This window comes from Phyllobates terribilis, unplaced genomic scaffold, assembly GCF_046119375.1.
Source record: "Phyllobates terribilis strain yellow unplaced genomic scaffold, ASM4611937v1 Scaffold_11__3_contigs__length_659146591, whole genome shotgun sequence".
Classification (NCBI taxonomy): domain Eukaryota; kingdom Metazoa; phylum Chordata; class Amphibia; order Anura; family Dendrobatidae; genus Phyllobates; species Phyllobates terribilis.
In genome coordinates, this window is record NW_027362771.1 from 655,373,115 (window position 1) to 655,395,474 (window position 22,360).

General features: G+C 57.1%; 1 protein-coding gene across 5 annotated transcripts in view; it reads right to left on the reverse strand.

Annotated features, from left to right (window-relative positions):
• LOC141167198 (nucleotidyltransferase MB21D2-like) overlaps positions 1 to 21,348 on the reverse strand; it is a 54,260-nt gene extending 32,912 nt beyond the window's left edge. For 2 of the 5 annotated variants that reach the window (XM_073654634.1, XM_073654633.1), the window contains exons 1-4: positions 21,230 to 21,348; positions 18,787 to 19,018; positions 13,027 to 13,258; positions 3,719 to 3,950 (exon numbers count right to left, since the gene is read on the reverse strand). The gene's annotated coding sequence lies outside the window, so the exon portion shown is untranslated. Of the gene's footprint in view, positions 1 to 401; positions 521 to 3,718; positions 3,951 to 6,161; positions 6,300 to 13,026; positions 13,259 to 15,469; positions 15,589 to 18,786; positions 19,019 to 21,229 lie in introns of those variants that run through there. The other 3 variants (XM_073654635.1, XM_073654636.1, XM_073654637.1) reach the window with 3 other exon arrangements.
• Between the last annotated feature and the right edge of the window lie 1,012 nt (positions 21,349 to 22,360).

A 22,360-nucleotide genomic window follows, 5' to 3' on the forward strand; every position in this document is an offset into this window, starting at 1 on the left:
AGAGCAATGCTCTGCAGAGAGGTCAGAGGTGTAATAATCTGCAGAGTATCACTGTCAAGCGGTACAGGGACAGAGCAATGCTCTGCAGAGAAGTCAGCGGTGTAATAATCTGAAGAGTATCACTGTCAGGAGGTACAGGGACAGAGCAATGCTCTGCAGAGAGGTCAGAGCAATGCTCTGCAGAGAGGTCAGAGCAATGCTCTGCAGAGAGGTCAGGTGTAATAATCTGCAGTACATATTCCTGTGATTGAATGTCCAGAGTTCACATGAACACAAGAAAACAGTGAGAATTCTAGGTCAACCCCCCCTGATCTGCGCAGCGTAGACCCCACAGCAGGCAGCTGACATGCTGCACCCAAGGCCCACAACCTCACCCCCTCCAACTGCTGCGTCCCTCTTACCTCTCTGCAAACACCTCCGCCCCTCTCTCATACATCGGAGCAATCACTTCCTGGATATATGACAGCCGCCACCCTCACCTGAGCTGCTCAGCCCCTCCTCACCTGTACACACCTGAGCTGCTCAACCCCTCCTCACCTGTACACACCTGAGCTGCTCAGCCCCTCCTCACCTGTGCACACCTGAGCTGCCCAGCCCCTCCTCACCTGTGCACACCTGAGCTGCCCATCCCCATCTCACCTGTACACACCTGAGCTGCCCATCCCCTCCTCACCTGTGCACACCTGAGCTGCCCAGCCCCTCCTCACCTGTGCACACCTAAGCTGCTCAGCCCCTCCTCACCTGTACACACCTTAGCTGCCCAGCCCCTCCTCACCTGTGCACACCTGAGCTGCCCAGCCCCTCCTCACCTGTACACACCAGAGCTGCTCAGCCCTTCATAACCTGTACACACCTGAGCTGCTCAGCCCATCCTCAGCCCCAGTCATACCTGTACACACCTGAGCTGCTCAACCCCACTTCACCTGTGCACACCTGAGCTGCTTATCCCCTCCTCACCTGTGCACACCTGAGCTGACCAGCCCCTCCTCACCTGTGCACACCTGAGCTGCTCATCCCCTCCTCACCTGTGCACACCTGAGCTGCGCAGCCCCTTCTCACCTGTACACACCTGAGCTGCCCAACCCCTCCTCACCTGTGCACACCTGAACTGCTCAGCCCCTCCTCACCTGTACACACCTGAGCTGCCCAGCCCCTCCTCACCTGTGCACACCTGAACTGCTCAGCCCCGCCTCACCTGTGCACAACTGAGCTTCTCAGCCCCTCCTCACCTGTACACACCTGAGCTGCCTAGCTCCTCCTCACTGTGCACACCTGAATTGCTCAGCCCCTCCTCACCTGTACACACCTGAGCTGCCCAGCCCCTCCTCACCTGTGCACATCTGAACTGCTCAGCCCCTCCTCACCTGTGCACACCTGAACTGCTCAACCCCTCCTCACCTGTACACACCTGAGCTGCTCAGTCCCTCCTCACCTGTGCACACCTGAACTGCTCAGCCCGTCCTCACCTGTCCACACCTGAGCTGCCCAGCCCCTCCTCATTGTGCACACCTGAATTGCTCAGCCCCTCCTCACCTGTACACACGTGAGCTGCTCAGTCTATCCTCACCTGTGCACACCTGAGCTGCTCAACTCCTCCTCACCTGTACACACCTGGGCTGCTCAGCCCCTCCTCACCTGTGCACACCTGAGCTGCTCAGCCACTCCTCACCTGTGCACACCTGAGCTGCTCAACTCCTCCTCACCTGTACACACCTGGGCTGCTCAGCCCCTCCTCACCTGTGCACACCTGGGCTGCTCAGCCACTCCTCACCTGTGCACACCTGAGCTGCTCAGCCCCTCCTCACCTGTGCACACCTGAGCTGCTCAGCCCCTCCTCACCTGTACACACCTGAGCTGCTCAGCCCCTCCTCACCTGTACACACCTGAGCTGCTCAGCCCATCCTCACCTGTGCACACCTGAGCTGCTCAGCCCCTCCTCACCTGTACACACCTGAGCTGCTCTGCCCCTCCTCACCTGTGCACACCTGAGCTGCTCAGCTCCTCCTCACCTGTACACACCTGAACTGCCCAGTCCCTCCTCACCTGTGTACACCTGAGCTACTCAGCCCCTCCTCACCTGTACACACCTGAGCTGCTCAGCCCCTCCTCACCTGTGCAAACCTGAGCTGCTCAGCCCCTCCTCACCTGTGCACACTTGAGCTGCTCAGCCCCTCCTCACCTGTACACACCTGAGCTGCCCAGCCCCTCCTCACCTGTGCACACCTGAGCTGCTCAGCCCCTCCTCACCTGTGCACACCCGAGCTGCTCAGCCCCTCATCACCTGTGCACACCCGAGCTGCTCAGCCCCTCCTCACCTGTACACACCTGAGCTGCTCAGCACCAGCCATAACTGTCACACCTGAGCCGCTCAGCCCCTCCTCACCTGTGCACACCTGAGCTGCTCAGCCCCTCCTCACCTGTGCACACTTGAGCTGTTCATCCCCTCCTCACCTGTGCACACCTGAGCTGCTCATCCCCTCCTCACCTGTGCACACCTAAGCTGCTCAGACCTTCCACACCTGTGCACACCTGAGCTGCTCAGCCCCTCCTCACCTGTACACACGTGAGCTGCTCAGCACCTCCTCACCTGTACACACCTGAACTGCTCAGCGCCAGCCATAACTGTGCACACCTGAGCTGCTCAGCCCCTCCTCACCTGTACACACCTGAACTGCTCAGCCCCTCCTCACCTGTACACACCTGAGCTGCTCAGCCCCTCCTCACCTGTGCACACCTGAGCTGCTCAGCCCCTCCTCACCTGTACACACCTGAGCTGCCCAGCCCCTTCTCACCTGTACACACCTGAGCTGCCCAGCCCCTTCTCACCTGTACACACCTGAACTGCTCATCCCCTCCTCACCTGTACACACCTGAGCTGCCCAGCCCCTCCTCACCTGTGCACACCTGAACTGCTCAGCCCCTCCTCACCTGTGCACACCTGAGCTTCTCAGCCCCTCCTCACCTGTACACACCTGAGCTGCCCAGCCCCTCCTCACTGTGCACACCTGAATTGCTCAGCCCCTCCTCACCTGTACACACCTGAGCTGCTCAGCCCCTCATCACCTGTACACACCTGAGCTGCTCAGTCCATCCTCACCTGTGAACACCTGAGCTGCTCAGCACCTCCTCACCTGTACACACCTGAGCTGCTCAGCCCCTCCTCACCTGTACACACCTGAGCTGCTCAGCCCCTCCTCACCTGTTCACACCTGAGCTGCTCAGCCCCTCCTCACCTGTGCACACCCGAGCTGCCCAGCCCCTCCTCACCTGTACACACCTGAGCTGCTCGGCCCATCCTCACCATTGGTGAAACCACACGGGGCCCAAGAGTTCAGGGGCCACCTCCAAAGCTTCTGCCACAGACACTTTATGGGTATGTGTCTTCTGTCTGTGTCCTCCCCTGAATCTGGAGGTAGTACGACCCAAGGCTGGACACTCTGGGGCTGCAGCACAATAGGGGAATTCTAGGAAAGGCTTCTTTACAGTAACAGCAGTCAGACTACGAAATCCAGACCCCGAGAAAAAGAAACGGTGAAGACAACGATGAAGGATGATGAGAGTTATAGATGATCCAGGGTGGTTAATCACCCCCCACTTGACGCTCATTGCTACCCCTCAGCAGCACCCCCTAGAGGTCTCCTCACTGCCCTCAGGTGGGCATTGTGTTCAGTGTCTTCCATCCCTCCCAGGTGCCCCTGCAGCTCCTCCTGGCACCCACCTATGAGGGAGAAGATGAGCTCCTTGGCCTGGACACAGGTGTGGAGGACCTCCTTCCCCTGCAGAGCGATGCTCTCTCTCCTCTCCAGCTCCTCTAGAAGTTTATTCAGCTCCTCAATACGGGACCCCGAGCAGAAGTCCAGATCTGTCAGAGGCCGTGCGGGAGACGCCATCCCCGGAGTCCAGAGTCACCCTCAGTGTGGAAGGACAGACGAGTGCACTGGAGAAATGCTCTGCAGAGAGGTCAGAGGTGTAATAATCTGCAGAGTATCACTGTCAGGAGGTACAGGGACAGAGCAATGCTCTGCAGAGAGGTCAGCGGTGTAATAATCTGCAGAGTATCACTGTCAAGCGGTACAGGGACAGAGCAATGCTCTGCAGAGAGGTCAGCGGTGTAATAATCTGCAGAGTATCACTGTCAAGCGGTACAGGGACAGAGCAATGCTCTGCAGAGAGGTCAGCGGTGTAATAATCTGCAGAGTAGCACTGTCAGGGGGTACAGGGACAGAGCAATGCTCTGCAGAGAGGTCAGTGGTGTAATAATCTGAAGAGTATCACTGTCAGGAGGTACAAGGACAGAGCAATGCTCTTCAGGAAGTCAGGTGTAATAATCTGCAGAATATCAATGTCAGGAGGTACAGGGACAGAGTAATGCTCTGCAGAGAGGTCAGCGGTGTAATAATCTGCAGAGTATCACTGTCAGGAGGTACAGGGACAGAGCAATGTTCTGCAGAGAGAGGTCAGCGGTGTAATAATCTGCAGAGTAGCACTGTCAGGGGGTACAGGGACAGAGCAATGCTCTGCAGAGAGGTCAGTGGTGTAATAATCTGAAGAGTATCACTGTCAGGAGGTACAAGGACAGAGCAATGCTCTTCAGGAAGTCAGGTGTAATAATCTGCAGAATATCACTGTCAGGAGGTACAGGGACAGAGTAATGCTCTGCAGAGAGGTCAGAGGTGTAATAATCTGCAGAGTATCACTGTCAGGAGGTACAGGGACAGAGCAATGCTCTGCAGAGAGAGGTCAGAGGTGTAATAATCTGCAGAATATCACTGTCAGGAGGTACAGGGACAGAGCAATGCTCTTCAGGAAGTCAGGTGTAATAATCTGCAGAATATCACTGTCAGGAGGTACAGGGACAGAGCAATGCTCTTCAGGAAGTCAGGTGTAATAATCTGCAGAATATCACTGTCAGGGGGTACAAGGACAGAGCAATGCTCTTCAGGAAGTCAGGTGTAATAATCTGCAGAATATCACTGTCAGGAGGTACAGGGACAGAGTAATGCTCTGCAGAGAGGTCAGAGGTGTAATAATCTGCAGAGTATCACTGTCAGGAGGTACAGGGACAGAGCAATGCTCTGCAGAGAGAGGTCAGAGGTGTAATAATCTGCAGAGTAGCACTGTCAGGAGGTACAGGGACAGAGCAATGCTCTTCAGGAAGTCAGGTGTAATAATCTGCAGAATATCACTGTCAGGAGGTACAGGGACAGAGTAATGCTCTGCAGAGAGGTCAGAGGTGTAATAATCTGCAGAGTATCACTGTCAGGAGGTACAGGGACAGAGCAATGCTCTGCAGAGAGAGGTCAGAGGTGTAATAATCTGCAGAGTAGCACTGTCAGGAGGTACAGGGACAGAGCAATGCTCTGCAGAGAAGTCAGCAGTGTAATAATCTGAAGAGTATCACTGTCAGGAGGTACAGAGCAATGCTTTGCAGAGAGGTTAAATGTGTAATAATCTGCAGAGTCACTTCAGGAGGTGGAGGGGACAGAGCAACGCTCTGCATAAAAGTCAAAGGTGTAATTATCTGCAGAATATCACAGTCAGGAGGAGGGAACAGAGCAATGCTCTGCAGATAGTCAGAAGTGTAATAAACTGCAGAATATCACTGTCAGGAGGTACAGAGACAGAACAATGCTCTGCAGGAAGTCAGAGGTGTAATAATCTGCAGAATATCACTGTCAGGAGGAGGGAACAGAGCAATGCTCTGCAGGAAGTCAGAGGTGTAATAATCTGCAGAGTATCACTGTCAAGCCGTACAGGGACAGAGCAATGCTCTGCAGAGAGGTCAGAGGTGTAATAATCTGCAGAGTATCACTGTCAAGCGGTACAGGGACAGAGCAATGCTCTGCAGAGAAGTCAGCGGTGTAATAATCTGAAGAGTATCACTGTCAGGAGGTACAGGGACAGAGCAATGCTCTGCAGAGAGGTCAGAGCAATGCTCTGCAGAGAGGTCAGAGCAATGCTCTGCAGAGAGGTCAGGTGTAATAATCTGCAGTACATATTCCTGTGATTGAATGTCCAGAGTTCACATGAACACAAGAAAACAGTGAGAATTCTAGGTCAACCCCCCCTGATCTGCGCAGCGTAGACCCCACAGCAGGCAGCTGACATGCTGCACCCAAGGCCCACAACCTCACCCCCTCCAACTGCTGCGTCCCTCTTACCTCTCTGCAAACACCTCCGCCCCTCTCTCATACATCGGAGCAATCACTTCCTGGATATATGACAGCCGCCACCCTCACCTGAGCTGCTCAGCCCCTCCTCACCTGTACACACCTGAGCTGCTCAACCCCTCCTCACCTGTACACACCTGAGCTGCTCAGCCCCTCCTCACCTGTGCACACCTGAGCTGACCAGCCCCTCCTCACCTGTACACACCTGAGCTGCCCAGCCCCTCCTCACCTGTGCACACCTGAGCTGCCCATCCCCATCTCACCTGTACACACCTGAGCTGCCCATCCCCTCCTCACCTGTGCACACCTGAGCTGCCCAGCCCCTCCTCACCTGTGCACACCTAAGCTGCTCAGCCCCTCCTCACCTGTACACACCTTAGCTGCCCAGCCCCTCCTCACCTGTGCACACCTGAGCTGCCCAGCCCATCCTCACCTGTACACACCTGAGCTGCCCAGCCCCTCCTCACCTGTGCACGCCTGAGCTGCTCAGCCTCTGCTCACTGTGCACACCTGAGCTGCCCATCCCCTCCTCACCTGTACACACCTGAGCTGCCCATCCCATCCTCACCTGTACACACCTGAGCTGCCCGTCCCCTCCTCACCTGTGCACACCTGAGCTGCCCAGCCCCTCTTCACCTGTGCACACCCGAGCTGCTCAGCCCCTCCTCACCTGTGCACACCTGAGCTTCTCAGCCCCAGCCATAACTGTTACACCTGAGCTGCTCAGCCCCTCCTCACCTGTGCACACCTGAGCTGCTCAGCCGCCCTCACCTGTGCACACCTGAGCTGCTCAGCCGCTCCTCACCTGTGCACACCTGAGCTGCTCAGCCCCTCCTCACCTGTGCACACCTGAGCTGCTCAGCCCCTCCTCACCTGTACACACCTGAGCTGCTCAGCCCCTCCTCACCTGTGCACACCTGAGCTGCTCAGCCCCTCCTCACCTGTGCACACCCGAGCTGCTCAGCCCCTCCTCACCTGTACACACCTGAGCTGCTCAGCCCCAGCCATAACTGTCACACCTGAGCTGCTCAGCCCCTCCTCACCTGTGCACACCTGAGCTGCTCAGCCGCCCTCACCTGTGCACACCTGAGCTGCTCAGCCGCTCCTCACCTGTACACACCTGAGCTGCCCATCCCATCCTCACCTGTACACACCTGAGCTGCCCGTCCCCTCCTCACCTGTGCACACCTGAGCTGCCCATACCCTCCTCACCTGTACACACCTGAGCTGCCCATCCCCTCCTCACCTGTGCACACCTGAGCTGCCCAGCCCCTCCTCACCTGTGCACACCTAAACTGCTCAGCCCCTCCTCACCTGTAAACACCTTAGCTGCCCAGCCCCTCCTCACCTGTGCACACCTGAGCTGCCCAGCCCCTCCTCACCTGTACACACCTGAGCTGCCCAGCCCCTCCTCACCTGTGCACACCTGAGCTGCTCAGCCTCTGCTCACTGTGCACACCTGAGCTGCCCATCCCCTCCTCACCTGTACACACCTGAGCTGCCCATCCCATCCTCACCTGTACACACCTGAGCTGCCCGTCCCCTCCTCACCTGTGCACACCTGAGCTGCCCAGCCCCTCTTCACCTGTGCACACCCGAGCTGCTCAGCCCCTCCTCACCTGTGCACACCTGAGCTTCTCAGCCCCAGCCATAACTGTTACACCTGAGCTGCTCAGCCATTCCTCACCTGTGCACACCTGAGCTGCTCAGCCGCCCTCACCTGTGCACACCTGAGCTGCTCAGCCGCTCCTCACCTGTGCACACCTGAGCTGCTCAGCCCCTCCTCACCTGTGCACACCTGAGCTGCTCAGCCCCTCCTCACCTGTACACACCTGAGCTGCTCAGCCCCTCCTCACCTGTGCACACCTGAGCTGCTCAGCCCCTCCTCACCTGTGCACACCCGAGCTGCTCAGCCCCTCCTCACCTGTACACACCTGAGCTGCTCAGCCCCAGCCATAACTGTCACACCTGAGCTGCTCAGCCCCTCCTCACCTGTGCACACCTGAGCTGCTCAGCCACCCTCACCTGTGCACACCTGAGCTGCTCAGCCGCTCCTCTCCTGTACACACCTGAGCTGCCAATCCCATCCTAACCTGTACACACCTGAGCTGCCCGTACCCTCCTCACCTGTGCACACCTGAGCTGCCCAGCCCCTCTTCACCTGTGCACATCCGAGCTGCTCAGCCCCTCCTCACCTGTGCACACCTGAGCTTCTCAGCCCCAGCCATAACTGTTACACCTGAGCTGCTCAGCCGCTCCTCACCTGTGCACACCTGAGCTGCTCAGCCCCTCCTCACCTGTGCACACCTGAGCTGCTCAGCCCCTCCTCACCTGTACACACCTGAGCTGCTCAGCCCCTCCTCACCTGTGCACACCTGAGCTGCTCAGCCCCTCCTCACCTGTGCACACCCGAGCTGCTCAGCCCCTCCTCAACTGTACACACCTGAGCTGCTCAGCCCCAGCCATAACTGTCACACCTGAGCTGCTCAGCCCCTCCTCACCTGTGCACACCTGAGCTGCTCAGCCCCTCCTCACCTGTACACACCTGAGCTGCTCAGCCCCTCCTCACCTGTGCACACCTGAGCTGCTCAGCCCCTCCTCACCTGTGCACACCCGAGCTGCTCAGCCCCTCCTCACCTGTACACACCTGAGCTGCTCAGCCCCAGCCATAACTGTCACACCTGAGCTGCTCAGCCCCTCCTCACCTGTGCACACCTGAGCTGCTCAGCCGCCCTCACCTGTGCACACCTGAGCTGCTCAGCCGCTCCTCACCTGTACACACCTGAGCTGCCCATCCCATCCTCACCTGTACACACCTGAGCTGCCCGTCCCCTCCTCACCTGTGCACACCTGAGCTGCCCATACCCTCCTCACCTGTACACACCTGAGCTGCCCATCCCCTCCTCACCTGTGCACACCTGAGCTGCCCAGCCCCTCCTCACCTGTGCACACCTAAACTGCTCAGCCCCTCCTCACCTGTAAACACCTTAGCTGCCCAGCCCCTCCTCACCTGTGCACACCTGAGCTGCCCAGCCCCTCCTCACCTGTACACACCTGAGCTGCCCAGCCCCTCCTCACCTGTGCACACCTGAGCTGCTCAGCCTCTGCTCACTGTGCACACCTGAGCTGCCCATCCCCTCCTCACCTGTACACACCTGAGCTGCCCATCCCATCCTCACCTGTACACACCTGAGCTGCCCGTCCCCTCCTCACCTGTGCACACCTGAGCTGCCCAGCCCCTCTTCACCTGTGCACACCCGAGCTGCTCAGCCCCTCCTCACCTGTGCACACCTGAGCTTCTCAGCCCCAGCCATAACTGTTACACCTGAGCTGCTCAGCCATTCCTCACCTGTGCACACCTGAGCTGCTCAGCCGCCCTCACCTGTGCACACCTGAGCTGCTCAGCCGCTCCTCACCTGTGCACACCTGAGCTGCTCAGCCCCTCCTCACCTGTGCACACCTGAGCTGCTCAGCCCCTCCTCACCTGTACACACCTGAGCTGCTCAGCCCCTCCTCACCTGTGCACACCTGAGCTGCTCAGCCCCTCCTCACCTGTGCACACCCGAGCTGCTCAGCCCCTCCTCACCTGTACACACCTGAGCTGCTCAGCCCCAGCCATAACTGTCACACCTGAGCTGCTCAGCCCCTCCTCACCTGTGCACACCTGAGCTGCTCAGCCACCCTCACCTGTGCACACCTGAGCTGCTCAGCCGCTCCTCTCCTGTACACACCTGAGCTGCCAATCCCATCCTAACCTGTACACACCTGAGCTGCCCGTACCCTCCTCACCTGTGCACACCTGAGCTGCCCAGCCCCTCTTCACCTGTGCACATCCGAGCTGCTCAGCCCCTCCTCACCTGTGCACACCTGAGCTTCTCAGCCCCAGCCATAACTGTTACACCTGAGCTGCTCAGCCGCTCCTCACCTGTGCACACCTGAGCTGCTCAGCCCCTCCTCACCTGTGCACACCTGAGCTGCTCAGCCCCTCCTCACCTGTACACACCTGAGCTGCTCAGCCCCTCCTCACCTGTGCACACCTGAGCTGCTCAGCCCCTCCTCACCTGTGCACACCCGAGCTGCTCAGCCCCTCCTCAACTGTACACACCTGAGCTGCTCAGCCCCAGCCATAACTGTCACACCTGAGCTGCTCAGCCCCTCCTCACCTGTGCACACCTGAGCTGCTCATCCCCTCCTCACCTGTGCACACCTGAGCTGCGCAGCCCCTTCTCACCTGTACACACCTGAGCTGCCCAACCCCTCCTCACCTGTGCACACCTGAACTGCTCAGCCCCTCCTCACCTGTACACACCTGAGCTGCCCAGCCCCTCCTCACCTGTGCACACCTGAAATGCTCAGCCCCGCCTCACCTGTGCACAACTGAGCTTCTCAGCCCCTCCTCACCTGTACACACCTGAGCTGCCTAGCTCCTCCTCACTGTGCACACCTGAATTGCTCAGCCCCTCCTCACCTGTACACACCTGAGCTGCCCAGCCCCTCCTCACCTGTGCACATCTGAACTGCTCAGCCCCTCCTCACCTGTGCACACCTGAACTGCTCAACCCCTCCTCACCTGTACACACCTGAGCTGCTCAGTCCCTCCTCACCTGTGCACACCTGAACTGCTCAGCCCGTCCTCACCTGTCCACACCTGAGCTGCCCAGCCCCTCCTCATTGTGCACACCTGAATTGCTCAGCCCCTCCTCACCTGTACACACGTGAGCTGCTCAGTCTATCCTCACCTGTGCACACCTGAGCTGCTCAACTCCTCCTCACCTGTACACACCTGGGCTGCTCAGCCCCTCCTCACCTGTGCACACCTGAGCTGCTCAGCCACTCCTCACCTGTGCACACCTGAGCTGCTCAACTCCTCCTCACCTGTACACACCTGGGCTGCTCAGCCCCTCCTCACCTGTGCACACCTGGGCTGCTCAGCCACTCCTCACCTGTGCACACCTGAGCTGCTCAGCCCCTCCTCACCTGTGCACACCTGAGCTGCTCAGCCCCTCCTCACCTGTACACACCTGAGCTGCTCAGCCCCTCCTCACCTGTACACACCTGAGCTGCTCAGCCCATCCTCACCTGTGCACACCTGAGCTGCTCAGCCCCTCCTCACCTGTACACACCTGAGCTGCTCTGCCCCTCCTCACCTGTGCACACCTGAGCTGCTCAGCTCCTCCTCACCTGTACACACCTGAATTGCCCAGTCCCTCCTCACCTGTGTACACCTGAGCTACTCAGCCCCTCCTCACCTGTACACACCTGAGCTGCTCAGCCCCTCCTCACCTGTGCAAACCTGAGCTGCTCAGCCCCTCCTCACCTGTGCACACTTGAGCTGCTCAGCCCCTCCTCACCTGTACACACCTGAGCTGCCCAGCCCCTCCTCACCTGTGCACACCTGAGCTGCTCAGCCCCTCCTCACCTGTGCACACCCGAGCTGCTCAGCCCCTCATCACCTGTGCACACCCGAGCTGCTCAGCCCCTCCTCACCTGTACACACCTGAGCTGCTCAGCACCAGCCATAACTGTCACACCTGAGCCGCTCAGCCCCTCCTCACCTGTGCACACCTGAGCTGCTCAGCCCCTCCTCACCTGTGCACACTTGAGCTGTTCATCCCCTCCTCACCTGTGCACACCTGAGCTGCTCATCCCCTCCTCACCTGTGCACACCTAAGCTGCTCAGACCTTCCACACCTGTGCACACCTGAGCTGCTCAGCCCCTCCTCACCTGTACACACGTGAGCTGCTCAGCACCTCCTCACCTGTACACACCTGAACTGCTCAGCGCCAGCCATAACTGTGCACACCTGAGCTGCTCAGCCCCTCCTCACCTGTACACACCTGAACTGCTCAGCCCCTCCTCACCTGTACACACCTGAGCTGCTCAGCCCCTCCTCACCTGTGCACACCTGAGCTGCTCAGCCCCTCCTCACCTGTACACACCTGAGCTGCCCAGCCCCTTCTCACCTGTACACACCTGAACTGCTCATCCCCTCCTCACCTGTACACACCTGAGCTGCCCAGCCCCTCCTCACCTGTGCACACCTGAACTGCTCAGCCCCTCCTCACCTGTGCACACCTGAGCTTCTCAGCCCCTCCTCACCTGTACACACCTGAGCTGCCCAGCCCCTCCTCACTGTGCACACCTGAATTGCTCAGCCCCTCCTCACCTGTACACACCTGAGCTGCTCAGCCCCTCATCACCTGTACACACCTGAGCTGCTCAGTCCATCCTCACCTGTGAACACCTGAGCTGCTCAGCACCTCCTCACCTGTACACACCTGAGCTGCTCAGCCCCTCCTCACCTGTACACACCTGAGCTGCTCAGCCCCTCCTCACCTGTTCACACCTGAGCTGCTCAGCCCCTCCTCACCTGTGCACACCCGAGCTGCCCAGCCCCTCCTCACCTGTACACACCTGAGCTGCTCGGCCCATCCTCACCATTGGTGAAACCACACGGGGCCCAAGAGTTCAGGGGCCACCTCCAAAGCTTCTGCCACAGACACTTTATGGGTATGTGTCTTCTGTCTGTGTCCTCCCCTGAATCTGGAGGTAGTACGACCCAAGGCTGGACACTCTGGGGCTGCAGCACAATAGGGGAATTCTAGGAAAGGCTTCTTTACAGTAACAGCAGTCAGACTACGAAATCCAGACCCCGAGAAAAAGAAACGGTGAAGACAACGATGAAGGATGATGAGAGTTATAGATGATCCAGGGTGGTTAATCACCCCCCACTTGACGCTCATTGCTACCCCTCAGCAGCACCCCCTAGAGGTCTCCTCACTGCCCTCAGGTGGGCATTGTGTTCAGTGTCTTCCATCCCTCCCAGGTGCCCCTGCAGCTCCTCCTGGCACCCACCTATGAGGGAGAAGATGAGCTCCTTGGCCTGGACACAGGTGTGGAGGACCTCCTTCCCCTGCAGAGCGATGCTCTCTCTCCTCTCCAGCTCCTCTAGAAGTTTATTCAGCTCCTCAATACGGGACCCCGAGCAGAAGTCCAGATCTGTCAGAGGCCGTGCGGGAGACGCCATCCCCGGAGTCCAGAGTCACCCTCAGTGTGGAAGGACAGACGAGTGCACTGGAGAAATGCTCTGCAGAGAGGTCAGAGGTGTAATAATCTGCAGAGTATCACTGTCAGGAGGTACAGGGACAGAGCAATGCTCTGCAGAGAGGTCAGCGGTGTAATAATCTGCAGAGTATCACTGTCAAGCGGTACAGGGACAGAGCAATGCTCTGCAGAGAGGTCAGCGGTGTAATAATCTGCAGAGTATCACTGTCAAGCGGTACAGGGACAGAGCAATGCTCTGCAGAGAGGTCAGCGGTGTAATAATCTGCAGAGTAGCACTGTCAGGGGGTACAGGGACAGAGCAATGCTCTGCAGAGAGGTCAGTGGTGTAATAATCTGAAGAGTATCACTGTCAGGAGGTACAAGGACAGAGCAATGCTCTTCAGGAAGTCAGGTGTAATAATCTGCAGAATATCAATGTCAGGAGGTACAGGGACAGAGTAATGCTCTGCAGAGAGGTCAGCGGTGTAATAATCTGCAGAGTATCACTGTCAGGAGGTACAGGGACAGAGCAATGTTCTGCAGAGAGAGGTCAGCGGTGTAATAATCTGCAGAGTAGCACTGTCAGGGGGTACAGGGACAGAGCAATGCTCTGCAGAGAGGTCAGTGGTGTAATAATCTGAAGAGTATCACTGTCAGGAGGTACAAGGACAGAGCAATGCTCTTCAGGAAGTCAGGTGTAATAATCTGCAGAATATCACTGTCAGGAGGTACAGGGACAGAGTAATGCTCTGCAGAGAGGTCAGAGGTGTAATAATCTGCAGAGTATCACTGTCAGGAGGTACAGGGACAGAGCAATGCTCTGCAGAGAGAGGTCAGAGGTGTAATAATCTGCAGAATATCACTGTCAGGAGGTACAGGGACAGAGCAATGCTCTTCAGGAAGTCAGGTGTAATAATCTGCAGAATATCACTGTCAGGAGGTACAGGGACAGAGCAATGCTCTTCAGGAAGTCAGGTGTAATAATCTGCAGAATATCACTGTCAGGGGGTACAAGGACAGAGCAATGCTCTTCAGGAAGTCAGGTGTAATAATCTGCAGAATATCACTGTCAGGAGGTACAGGGACAGAGTAATGCTCTGCAGAGAGGTCAGAGGTGTAATAATCTGCAGAGTATCACTGTCAGGAGGTACAGGGACAGAGCAATGCTCTGCAGAGAGAGGTCAGAGGTGTAATAATCTGCAGAGTAGCACTGTCAGGAGGTACAGGGACAGAGCAATGCTCTTCAGGAAGTCAGGTGTAATAATCTGCAGAATATCACTGTCAGGAGGTACAGGGACAGAGTAATGCTCTGCAGAGAGGTCAGAGGTGTAATAATCTGCAGAGTATCACTGTCAGGAGGTACAGGGACAGAGCAATGCTCTGCAGAGAGAGGTCAGAGGTGTAATAATCTGCAGAGTAGCACTGTCAGGAGGTACAGGGACAGAGCAATGCTCTGCAGAGAAGTCAGCAGTGTAATAATCTGAAGAGTATCACTGTCAGGAGGTACAGAGCAATGCTTTGCAGAGAGGTTAAATGTGTAATAATCTGCAGAGTCACTTCAGGAGGTGGAGGGGACAGAGCAACGCTCTGCATAAAAGTCAAAGGTGTAATTATCTGCAGAATATCACAGTCAGGAGGAGGGAACAGAGCAATGCTCTGCAGATAGTCAGAAGTGTAATAAACTGCAGAATATCACTGTCAGGAGGTACAGAGACAGAACAATGCTCTGCAGGAAGTCAGAGGTGTAATAATCTGCAGAATATCACTGTCAGGAGGAGGGAACAGAGCAATGCTCTGCAGGAAGTCAGAGGTGTAATAATCTGCAGAGTATCACTGTCAAGCCGTACAGGGACAGAGCAATGCTCTGCAGAGAGGTCAGAGGTGTAATAATCTGCAGAGTATCACTGTCAAGCGGTACAGGGACAGAGCAATGCTCTGCAGAGAAGTCAGCGGTGTAATAATCTGAAGAGTATCACTGTCAGGAGGTACAGGGACAGAGCAATGCTCTGCAGAGAGGTCAGAGCAATGCTCTGCAGAGAGGTCAGAGCAATGCTCTGCAGAGAGGTCAGGTGTAATAATCTGCAGTACATATTCCTGTGATTGAATGTCCAGAGTTCACATGAACACAAGAAAACAGTGAGAATTCTAGGTCAACCCCCCCTGATCTGCGCAGCGTAGACCCCACAGCAGGCAGCTGACATGCTGCACCCAAGGCCCACAACCTCACCCCCTCCAACTGCTGCGTCCCTCTTACCTCTCTGCAAACACCTCCGCCCCTCTCTCATACATCGGAGCAATCACTTCCTGGATATATGACAGCCGCCACCCTCACCTGAGCTGCTCAGCCCCTCCTCACCTGTACACACCTGAGCTGCTCAACCCCTCCTCACCTGTACACACCTGAGCTGCTCAGCCCCTCCTCACCTGTGCACACCTGAGCTGCCCAGCCCCTCCTCACCTGTGCACACCTGAGCTGCCCATCCCCATCTCACCTGTACACACCTGAGCTGCCCATCCCCTCCTCACCTGTGCACACCTGAGCTGCCCAGCCCCTCCTCACCTGTGCACACCTAAGCTGCTCAGCCCCTCCTCACCTGTACACACCTTAGCTGCCCAGCCCCTCCTCACCTGTGCACACCTGAGCTGCCCAGCCCCTCCTCACCTGTACACACCAGAGCTGCTCAGCCCTTCATAACCTGTACACACCTGAGCTGCTCAGCCCATCCTCAGCCCCAGTCATACCTGTACACACCTGAGCTGCTCAACCCCACTTCACCTGTGCACACCTGAGCTGCTTATCCCCTCCTCACCTGTGCACACCTGAGCTGACCAGCCCCTCCTCACCTGTGCACACCTGAGCTGCTCATCCCCTCCTCACCTGTGCACACCTGAGCTGCGCAGCCCCTTCTCACCTGTACACACCTGAGCTGCCCAACCCCTCCTCACCTGTGCACACCTGAACTGCTCAGCCCCTCCTCACCTGTACACACCTGAGCTGCCCAGCCCCTCCTCACCTGTGCACACCTGAACTGCTCAGCCCCGCCTCACCTGTGCACAACTGAGCTTCTCAGCCCCTCCTCACCTGTACACACCTGAGCTGCCTAGCTCCTCCTCACTGTGCACACCTGAATTGCTCAGCCCCTCCTCACCTGTACACACCTGAGCTGCCCAGCCCCTCCTCACCTGTGCACATCTGAACTGCTCAGCCCCTCCTCACCTGTGCACACCTGAACTGCTCAACCCCTCCTCACCTGTACACACCTGAGCTGCTCAGTCCCTCCTCACCTGTGCACACCTGAACTGCTCAGCCCGTCCTCACCTGTCCACACCTGAGCTGCCCAGCCCCTCCTCATTGTGCACACCTGAATTGCTCAGCCCCTCCTCACCTGTACACACGTGAGCTGCTCAGTCTATCCTCACCTGTGCACACCTGAGCTGCTCAACTCCTCCTCACCTGTACACACCTGGGCTGCTCAGCCCCTCCTCACCTGTGCACACCTGAGCTGCTCAGCCACTCCTCACCTGTGCACACCTGAGCTGCTCAACTCCTCCTCACCTGTACACACCTGGGCTGCTCAGCCCCTCCTCACCTGTGCACACCTGGGCTGCTCAGCCACTCCTCACCTGTGCACACCTGAGCTGCTCAGCCCCTCCTCACCTGTGCACACCTGAGCTGCTCAGCCCCTCCTCACCTGTACACACCTGAGCTGCTCAGCCCCTCCTCACCTGTACACACCTGAGCTGCTCAGCCCATCCTCACCTGTGCACACCTGAGCTGCTCAGCCCCTCCTCACCTGTACACACCTGAGCTGCTCTGCCCCTCCTCACCTGTGCACACCTGAGCTGCTCAGCTCCTCCTCACCTGTACACACCTGAACTGCCCAGTCCCTCCTCACCTGTGTACACCTGAGCTACTCAGCCCCTCCTCACCTGTACACACCTGAGCTGCTCAGCCCCTCCTCACCTGTGCAAACCTGAGCTGCTCAGCCCCTCCTCACCTGTGCACACTTGAGCTGCTCAGCCCCTCCTCACCTGTACACACCTGAGCTGCCCAGCCCCTCCTCACCTGTGCACACCTGAGCTGCTCAGCCCCTCCTCACCTGTGCACACCCGAGCTGCTCAGCCCCTCATCACCTGTGCACACCCGAGCTGCTCAGCCCCTCCTCACCTGTACACACCTGAGCTGCTCAGCACCAGCCATAACTGTCACACCTGAGCCGCTCAGCCCCTCCTCACCTGTGCACACCTGAGCTGCTCAGCCCCTCCTCACCTGTGCACACTTGAGCTGTTCATCCCCTCCTCACCTGTGCACACCTGAGCTGCTCATCCCCTCCTCACCTGTGCACACCTAAGCTGCTCAGACCTTCCACACCTGTGCACACCTGAGCTGCTCAGCCCCTCCTCACCTGTACACACGTGAGCTGCTCAGCACCTCCTCACCTGTACACACCTGAACTGCTCAGCGCCAGCCATAACTGTGCACACCTGAGCTGCTCAGCCCCTCCTCACCTGTACACACCTGAACTGCTCAGCCCCTCCTCACCTGTACACACCTGAGCTGCTCAGCCCCTCCTCACCTGTGCACACCTGAGCTGCTCAGCCCCTCCTCACCTGTACACACCTGAGCTGCCCAGCCCCTTCTCACCTGTACACACCTGAGCTGCCCAGCCCCTTCTCACCTGTACACACCTGAACTGCTCATCCCCTCCTCACCTGTACACACCTGAGCTGCCCAGCCCCTCCTCACCTGTGCACACCTGAACTGCTCAGCCCCTCCTCACCTGTGCACACCTGAGCTTCTCAGCCCCTCCTCACCTGTACACACCTGAGCTGCCCAGCCCCTCCTCACTGTGCACACCTGAATTGCTCAGCCCCTCCTCACCTGTACACACCTGAGCTGCTCAGCCCCTCATCACCTGTACACACCTGAGCTGCTCAGTCCATCCTCACCTGTGAACACCTGAGCTGCTCAGCACCTCCTCACCTGTACACACCTGAGCTGCTCAGCCCCTCCTCACCTGTACACACCTGAGCTGCTCAGCCCCTCCTCACCTGTTCACACCTGAGCTGCTCAGCCCCTCCTCACCTGTGCACACCCGAGCTGCCCAGCCCCTCCTCACCTGTACACACCTGAGCTGCTCGGCCCATCCTCACCATTGGTGAAACCACACGGGGCCCAAGAGTTCAGGGGCCACCTCCAAAGCTTCTGCCACAGACACTTTATGGGTATGTGTCTTCTGTCTGTGTCCTCCCCTGAATCTGGAGGTAGTACGACCCAAGGCTGGACACTCTGGGGCTGCAGCACAATAGGGGAATTCTAGGAAAGGCTTCTTTACAGTAACAGCAGTCAGACTACGAAATCCAGACCCCGAGAAAAAGAAACGGTGAAGACAACGATGAAGGATGATGAGAGTTATAGATGATCCAGGGTGGTTAATCACCCCCCACTTGACGCTCATTGCTACCCCTCAGCAGCACCCCCTAGAGGTCTCCTCACTGCCCTCAGGTGGGCATTGTGTTCAGTGTCTTCCATCCCTCCCAGGTGCCCCTGCAGCTCCTCCTGGCACCCACCTATGAGGGAGAAGATGAGCTCCTTGGCCTGGACACAGGTGTGGAGGACCTCCTTCCCCTGCAGAGCGATGCTCTCTCTCCTCTCCAGCTCCTCTAGAAGTTTATTCAGCTCCTCAATACGGGACCCCGAGCAGAAGTCCAGATCTGTCAGAGGCCGTGCGGGAGACGCCATCCCCGGAGTCCAGAGTCACCCTCAGTGTGGAAGGACAGACGAGTGCACTGGAGAAATGCTCTGCAGAGAGGTCAGAGGTGTAATAATCTGCAGAGTATCACTGTCAGGAGGTACAGGGACAGAGCAATGCTCTGCAGAGAGGTCAGCGGTGTAATAATCTGCAGAGTATCACTGTCAAGCGGTACAGGGACAGAGCAATGCTCTGCAGAGAGGTCAGCGGTGTAATAATCTGCAGAGTATCACTGTCAAGCGGTACAGGGACAGAGCAATGCTCTGCAGAGAGGTCAGCGGTGTAATAATCTGCAGAGTAGCACTGTCAGGGGGTACAGGGACAGAGCAATGCTCTGCAGAGAGGTCAGTGGTGTAATAATCTGAAGAGTATCACTGTCAGGAGGTACAAGGACAGAGCAATGCTCTTCAGGAAGTCAGGTGTAATAATCTGCAGAATATCAATGTCAGGAGGTACAGGGACAGAGTAATGCTCTGCAGAGAGGTCAGCGGTGTAATAATCTGCAGAGTATCACTGTCAGGAGGTACAGGGACAGAGCAATGTTCTGCAGAGAGAGGTCAGCGGTGTAATAATCTGCAGAGTAGCACTGTCAGGGGGTACAGGGACAGAGCAATGCTCTGCAGAGAGGTCAGTGGTGTAATAATCTGAAGAGTATCACTGTCAGGAGGTACAAGGACAGAGCAATGCTCTTCAGGAAGTCAGGTGTAATAATCTGCAGAATATCACTGTCAGGAGGTACAGGGACAGAGTAATGCTCTGCAGAGAGGTCAGAGGTGTAATAATCTGCAGAGTATCACTGTCAGGAGGTACAGGGACAGAGCAATGCTCTGCAGAGAGAGGTCAGAGGTGTAATAATCTGCAGAATATCACTGTCAGGAGGTACAGGGACAGAGCAATGCTCTTCAGGAAGTCAGGTGTAATAATCTGCAGAATATCACTGTCAGGAGGTACAGGGACAGAGCAATGCTCTTCAGGAAGTCAGGTGTAATAATCTGCAGAATATCACTGTCAGGGGGTACAAGGACAGAGCAATGCTCTTCAGGAAGTCAGGTGTAATAATCTGCAGAATATCACTGTCAGGAGGTACAGGGACAGAGTAATGCTCTGCAGAGAGGTCAGAGGTGTAATAATCTGCAGAGTATCACTGTCAGGAGGTACAGGGACAGAGCAATGCTCTGCAGAGAGAGGTCAGAGGTGTAATAATCTGCAGAGTAGCACTGTCAGGAGGTACAGGGACAGAGCAATGCTCTTCAGGAAGTCAGGTGTAATAATCTGCAGAATATCACTGTCAGGAGGTACAGGGACAGAGTAATGCTCTGCAGAGAGGTCAGAGGTGTAATAATCTGCAGAGTATCACTGTCAGGAGGTACAGGGACAGAGCAATGCTCTGCAGAGAGAGGTCAGAGGTGTAATAATCTGCAGAGTAGCACTGTCAGGAGGTACAGGGACAGAGCAATGCTCTGCAGAGAAGTCAGCAGTGTAATAATCTGAAGAGTATCACTGTCAGGAGGTACAGAGCAATGCTTTGCAGAGAGGTTAAATGTGTAATAATCTGCAGAGTCACTTCAGGAGGTGGAGGGGACAGAGCAACGCTCTGCATAAAAGTCAAAGGTGTAATTATCTGCAGAATATCACAGTCAGGAGGAGGGAACAGAGCAATGCTCTGCAGATAGTCAGAAGTGTAATAAACTGCAGAATATCACTGTCAGGAGGTACAGAGACAGAACAATGCTCTGCAGGAAGTCAGAGGTGTAATAATCTGCAGAATATCACTGTCAGGAGGAGGGAACAGAGCAATGCTCTGCAGGAAGTCAGAGGTGTAATAATCTGCAGAGTATCACTGTCAAGCCGTACAGGGACAGAGCAATGCTCTGCAGAGAGGTCAGAGGTGTAATAATCTGCAGAGTATCACTGTCAAGCGGTACAGGGACAGAGCAATGCTCTGCAGAGAAGTCAGCGGTGTAATAATCTGAAGAGTATCACTGTCAGGAGGTACAGGGACAGAGCAATGCTCTGCAGAGAGGTCAGAGCAATGCTCTGCAGAGAGGTCAGAGCAATGCTCTGCAGAGAGGTCAGGTGTAATAATCTGCAGTACATATTCCTGTGATTGAATGTCCAGAGTTCACATGAACACAAGAAAACAGTGAGAATTCTAGGTCAACCCCCCCTGATCTGCGCAGCGTAGACCCCACAGCAGGCAGCTGACATGCTGCACCCAAGGCCCACAACCTCACCCCCTCCAACTGCTGCGTCCCTCTTACCTCTCTGCAAACACCTCCGCCCCTCTCTCATACATCGGAGCAATCACTTCCTGGATATATGACAGCCGCCACCCTCACCTGAGCTGCTCAGCCCCTCCTCACCTGTACACACCTGAGCTGCTCAACCCCTCCTCACCTGTACACACCTGAGCTGCTCAGCCCCTCCTCACCTGTGCACACCTGAGCTGACCAGCCCCTCCTCACCTGTACACACCTGAGCTGCCCAGCCCCTCCTCACCTGTGCACACCTGAGCTGCCCATCCCCATCTCACCTGTACACACCTGAGCTGCCCATCCCCTCCTCACCTGTGCACACCTGAGCTGCCCAGCCCCTCCTCACCTGTGCACACCTAAGCTGCTCAGCCCCTCCTCACCTGTACACACCTTAGCTGCCCAGCCCCTCCTCACCTGTGCACACCTGAGCTGCCCAGCCCATCCTCACCTGTACACACCTGAGCTGCCCAGCCCCTCCTCACCTGTGCACGCCTGAGCTGCTCAGCCTCTGCTCACTGTGCACACCTGAGCTGCCCATCCCCTCCTCACCTGTACACACCTGAGCTGCCCATCCCATCCTCACCTGTACACACCTGAGCTGCCCGTCCCCTCCTCACCTGTGCACACCTGAGCTGCCCAGCCCCTCTTCACCTGTGCACACCCGAGCTGCTCAGCCCCTCCTCACCTGTGCACACCTGAGCTTCTCAGCCCCAGCCATAACTGTTACACCTGAGCTGCTCAGCCCCTCCTCACCTGTGCACACCTGAGCTGCTCAGCCGCCCTCACCTGTGCACACCTGAGCTGCTCAGCCGCTCCTCACCTGTGCACACCTGAGCTGCTCAGCCCCTCCTCACCTGTGCACACCTGAGCTGCTCAGCCCCTCCTCACCTGTACACACCTGAGCTGCTCAGCCCCTCCTCACCTGTGCACACCTGAGCTGCTCAGCCCCTCCTCACCTGTGCACACCCGAGCTGCTCAGCCCCTCCTCACCTGTACACACCTGAGCTGCTCAGCCCCAGCCATAACTGTCACACCTGAGCTGCTCAGCCCCTCCTCACCTGTGCACACCTGAGCTGCTCAGCCGCCCTCACCTGTGCACACCTGAGCTGCTCAGCCGCTCCTCACCTGTACACACCT